The sequence below is a fragment of the Elaeis guineensis genome, chromosome 6, assembly GCF_000442705.2.
Source record: "Elaeis guineensis isolate ETL-2024a chromosome 6, EG11, whole genome shotgun sequence".
NCBI lineage: Eukaryota > Viridiplantae > Streptophyta > Magnoliopsida > Arecales > Arecaceae > Elaeis > Elaeis guineensis.
This window is the reverse complement of record NC_025998.2, coordinates 31,465,844-31,471,843: the sequence shown is the minus strand read 5'-3', so window position 1 is coordinate 31,471,843 and position 6,000 is coordinate 31,465,844.

The following is a 6,000-nucleotide window of genomic DNA, read 5'->3' as shown; positions in this document are numbered from 1 at the left end:
CCCTGTAATGCGGGGACATCATTTCCGATTAAGAGAATGTCATCCACATACAATACAAGAAATACTACTACTGGACCATTAGCCCTCTTATAAATGCAGGACTCTTCTCCATTCTTAACGAAGCCATACGTCTTGATCGTCCTATCAAAACATATATTTCAACTCCGAGATGCCTGCTTAAGTCCATAAATGGACCTCTGTAGTCTGCACACCTTAGACTCATTTGTGGATATGAATCTTTCAGGTTGTATCATATGCACCTCTTCATCCAGCTCTCCATTTAGGAAAGCTGTCTTCACATCTATCTGTCAGATTTCATAGTCCAGATGAGTAGCTATCGCAAGCATAATCCGAATAGATTTGAGCATTGTCACAGGAGAAAATATCTCGTCATAGTCTATACCATAACGTTGATGATATCCCTTGGCAACCAGACGGGCTTTATAGGTTTCCACCTTTCCGTCTGCGCCTCTCTTCCTCTTGAAGACCCATTTACACCCTATGGGTTTTACTCCTTCGGATGGATCAACCAATGTCCACACATCGTTGACCTTCATGGACTCTATTTCGGATTTCATGGCCTCTAGCCATTTCTCAGAGTCAGGTCTCTGCATTGCATCCATGTAGGTGATCGGATCCTCATCATTTTCATCAAGTTCGATAGGATCATCGTCTCGGACCAAGAAACTATAGTATCTATCCGGTTGACGTGGTACTCTACCAGATCGCCTTAAGGGTGCTTGAACAATGGGCTCCGGATCTGATCTAACCAAATCTGGTTCAGGTTCAGCAACTTGTGTTGGTTTTTCCATCTACCAAACTTCGTCAAGTTTGACCTTAGAGGTAACAGTCCCTTCACCAAGGAACTCCTTTTCCAAAAAGATTGCCTTAAGGCTGACAAACACTTTTTGCTCATCAGCTAGGTAGAAATAATACCCTTTGGTCTCTTTTGGGTACCCTATAAAATTACACTTGTCAGACCTAGGTCCAAGCTTGTCCGTAATTAAACATTTAACATAAGCCAAACACCCCCAAACCCTAAGGTGCGAGAGTATTGGCTTACGTCCTATCCATATCTCATATGGCATTTTGGTTACAGACTTACTCGGAACTCTATTTAGAAGGTAACAAACCGATTTGAGTGTATATCCCCAGAGAGAGATCGGCAGACCAGCAAACCCCATCATGGATCGAACCATGTCCAACAAGATCCGATTTCTCCTTTCAGATACACCATTATGTTGTGATGTTCCAGGAGGAATCCACTGAGAGAGAATCCCATTCTCCCCAAGATATGTCAGAAAATCATTGGAGAGATATTCACCTCCTCGATCAGATCGAAGAGTTTTAATACACTTTCCAGTTTATTTTTCTACCTCATTTCGGAATAGTTTGAACATTTCAAATGACTCCGATTTATGCTTCATTAAATAGACATACCCATACCTCGATAGGTCATCTGTGAAGGTTATGAAGTAGAAATATCCACCTCTTGTACTTGAGCTCATGGGTCCACATACATCAGAATGTACCAGACCCAAGAGTTCACTGGCTCGCTCACCTTTTTCAGTAAAAGATGATTTGGTCATTTTACCAAGAAGACAGAACTCACAGGTTGGAAGTGATTCACAATCACCTACTTCAAGAATTCCTTCTTGAGCCAATCTGTTTATCCTGTTCTTATTGATATGACCTAGCCTACAGTGCCAAAGGTAGACTTCTGACATATTATCTATTCTAGGGCGTTTACCAGAGGTTTGAACCATATTAATAGGTTGTGATAGAAAGTAAATTCCATTATTAAGTTGTCCAACAAACATTGTAACACCATTCAAAATGATATTGTAAATATTTTATTTTATTAAAAATTGGTAACCGTTCATGACCAAAAGGCCTACAGAAATAATATTTAATAAAAAGCTTGGACAATAGTGACATTCACTCAGAATTATATTTCGAGAATTGATTACAAGGTTTATGATTCCTAATGCTAGAACTGGAACTTTGCTTCCATCTCCAATGTTTAGGAATGTATCGTCTTCATCAAATCTCCTACTGACCTGCAGACCCTGCATCGAATTGCAAATATGATAAGGGCTTCTGGTATCCAATACCCAGACAGTAGTATCACAAATAAAAAAATTGCAAGGTGTTATCATATAAGTACCTTGCTTCTTCTTCGGTCTGTTCGGGTCTAGGGAGGCAATGTATAGAAGACAATTTCTCTTTCAGTGCCCCTGCTTCTTGCAAAAGAAGCACTCCACCTGGCTCTGGTCGAGCTTGCGCTTCTTGGTCTGACCCTGTGCAGACGTCCCAGCATGCAGCTGCACCTTCTTATTCTTCTTCTTCTTGTTCTTCTTCTTGTTCTTCTTCTTTCCTTTCTTAAAGGGTCGACGACCAGAAGAAGACCCTCCCACAACATTCACCGACTCCTTATGAAGTTGGTGATCCTTCTCAAAGTTCTGCAGCAACCCCAACAAGCCGTGGTAGTTCACTGCAGGCTTTGTCATCCGAAAATAAGTAAGGAAGGGGAGGAAGGACTTGGGCAATGAATTAAGGATCGCAGGGGAAAGCCCAGTTTACTTAGGTGCTCAATCATTTCGATCATGTACAGTACATGATTAGTGACTGAGGCTCCATCTCTCATCCGAGCATTAAAAATAGTACAACTAGTTTTGTGCCTTTCAACGTCATCAGGCGTGCCAAAGGAGTCGTTTAACATTTGAAGTATCTCCTGTGGCTGGGCGTTCTCGAACTTGCGGCTGAACTCATCATTTATTACCACCAGCATAATGCACCGAACGGTGGTGTGGTCGTTGAGCCACTTCTGATAAGTGTCTCGAACCGTCTCTCTAACGTTCGGGACTGGTTCCTCAGGTGCCAGATCCGTTACTACATAAAGGATCCACTCATGCTCAAGGATAATTTTTAATTTTCGATACCAGCTATCGAAATTAGATCCCCTGAGCTTGTCATTATCTAATAATGACTGGAGGGACAGGGTAGTGGCCATAGCTGCATAAAGAAAAACCAGACCTCTATTAGTACATAAATTATAAATACTAAAGACTTGGACTTTAGTCTAAAATTTCTCCCAGTATTTTTACGAACCGATAGCCTCAACCTCCAATTCGAGGAATTACTTTAATTTCTTAGTGGGTACTAGAATCCACACAGACTACACACGAGCCCAACTTTGGTTGGTCAACCCATGTGCATCTATGGGTAGGTTCATAACCAGTTGTTTCTCTAAACAACTTCTAGTAATTGATTTTGCCCTAGAACCTAATCAGTAGGCTTTGGCCTCCACTGAAAAGATCTGGTTAGGTCCAACCATTAATATGATTTGATTTGATGAATCGGACTAATAAATGATCAGGCCCGACTTTGGCCGGCCAACCTGACCACCATCAGAAAGACTCAATCCAAATTATCATATTATGAATGATAATTCCATTAGTCAATAAGCACCAGGCCTTCGGGCCTCCAATGATTATTAAACTAATGGACTCATTATCACTCACTTAATGGGAGGCTATGACTTAGTTATCAATATAACTTAATCATTTTTAGGGACCTAATAATTTTTGAAGATTTTATTAAAGGATAGATGAGAAGAAAATATCCAGCCAATTTCAATCCTCCCACTGACTTCACCAAGTCAGATTAAAAATAGATTTAATTAAAGCTGGCATTAGGAGCACCTAAATCAGTCAAACTGATTTACCTAATGACATGGGTGAGCCCTAATCACAAAGTGATCTAATCAAAATCTAATTCATCAGGTTGGCCAGGTAAGTGAGATCAGTGGTGGGGATAAGGCATTAACTCGTCAGAGATCGAATCACTGCGAGTAGCTCCTGCTTAAAAATCACTGGTCAAAATGCCAAACTTACCTTAGACACCAACCGGTTCATTAGTTTTAATTTGATTAACTTATTAAATAGGGTTCCACCGCGTAGCCATGAATTAAGTCCATCTTGGTCTAGTTAAAGACATGGACCCATTCAACTACAACTATTGGAGTTGAGTCTAGAGTATCCTTGACCTAATCTAATTCAACTTTTGATTAGATTTGACCAATTACTCTAATTTAGTCCATTTCTTTAAGCTAACCTTAGGTCTAACCCAATTATGGATCTAATCCATCTAACCCATTGACCCACAAGTTTATGCAATTGTCTTAGGTCTTAATTCACAATTCTAGACCTACTAGACAATACTTAATTCTTTTAATTAAGTATTTGGGCTGATGGGTCAGGGTTTGGCATTTTGAAAATAATTTTCAAATTTGAAAGGTTTTATTTTCTGTTCACCAAATATGTTGACTCATTTCACAAATAGATCAGCACATTTCATAAATAGCAATCCTATTGGTAATTACATAACAGAAAATAACTCAATCAAAATAAATCATGAATATTCCTTTAGATCTAATCTAACACATTCATGATAAATTTCATAATTAAACCTTTACAATTAATTTCTTTCGCTGCTTCATCTGCATGGGATATAATTACAGCGGCACCCCTACCACCATAGGAGACCCCATCGAATGGGAGGAGAAGGCCTTTAAACCCTGCTTTTCTCCTATGACCGGACGGCCATGGCAACCAACCCAATTAGACTACTTGCTACTTAGATCAAGTATATCTAAATATATCAATTTCAAAATTTAAATTTTAAATTTTGAATTTCAAATTTCAAACAAATTTCAAATTTCAAAATTTTGAATTTCAAATTTTGAATTTTAAATTTTAAATTTTGAATTTTAAATTTAAAATTTCAACCAAATTTTAAATTTTGAATTTTGAATTTCAAGGTGAACGCACCAGTTCACTGACATCATGGGTTGAACCCATGATTTTGACTGTAAAGTCATCAAATCTAATATATATATATATATATATATATATATATATATATATATATATATATAATGTATAGATGTATATTAGAAGGGAGGCATTAGCCTCTATTTGACACACATAGGGGGTTCTACGGGGAGCTATTTGATATGTGTAAATATATGGTATTTAATCACATGTAGAAGAATTCAGAGGATTAATTCTAGCCAATGCCATTCCCACCATCTCTCCCATTCCATCTATTCCCAAGCATCTCCACCCGATACCCCTTGAACCCTAAGAAAACCCACCCCTCGATTCGCCCCCGCCATTGCAGGCAACCCCAGCAATTGAGGCCTTCAATCGACTCCCCAGCCTATGGCGTCGATGCCCACTAGCGGTCCTGCTGTCACCTATGATGAGAATGTGGTGGTTCTTGGAGCCGAGGAGGGTGGCAGGGGATCATCCTGGTGAGCTGAACCGCCATTGTATATATATTAAAATGGAGGCACTAGCCTCTACTTGACATGTGTATATTTTCTCCATTTGACACATGTAAGGGTCCTATGAGGAACTATTTGATATGTGTAAATATACAGTATTTAATCATATGCAGAAGAGTTCGGAGGATTAATTCGAGCCAATGCCATTCCCACCATCTCTCCAGTTCCATCTATTCCCAAGCATCTCTACCCGATACCCCTTGAACCCTTAGAAAACCCACCCCTCGATTTGCCCTCACCAATGCCTGGCGACCCCGATGATCGAGGCCTTCGTCGATTCCCCAGACCATGGCGTGATGCCCACCAGTGGTCTCACTGCTACTTGCGATGAGGATGTGGTGGTTCTTAGAGCAAAGGAGGGTGGCGGGGGATCTTCCCGATGAGTTGACCACTGTTGGCCCTCACAACAGTAGAAGAACAACAGGATTACTGCATGGACATGGGCATGGGGGAGGTCTACGATGAGGAGGGAAGCCAGAGGCCGAGATGGGGGGGGCAGGGGACATCACGGGAGACAAGGTTGATGGAAAGGATGTAGGAGTTGTTGTGGAAGCAGACGGTGATGGTGGCTCGATGAGGAGGGAGGGGGTCGCTGGGGTGCCAGATGAGGACATGTCCTCGAAAAAAATCCTAGCTATCATCTAAACTTT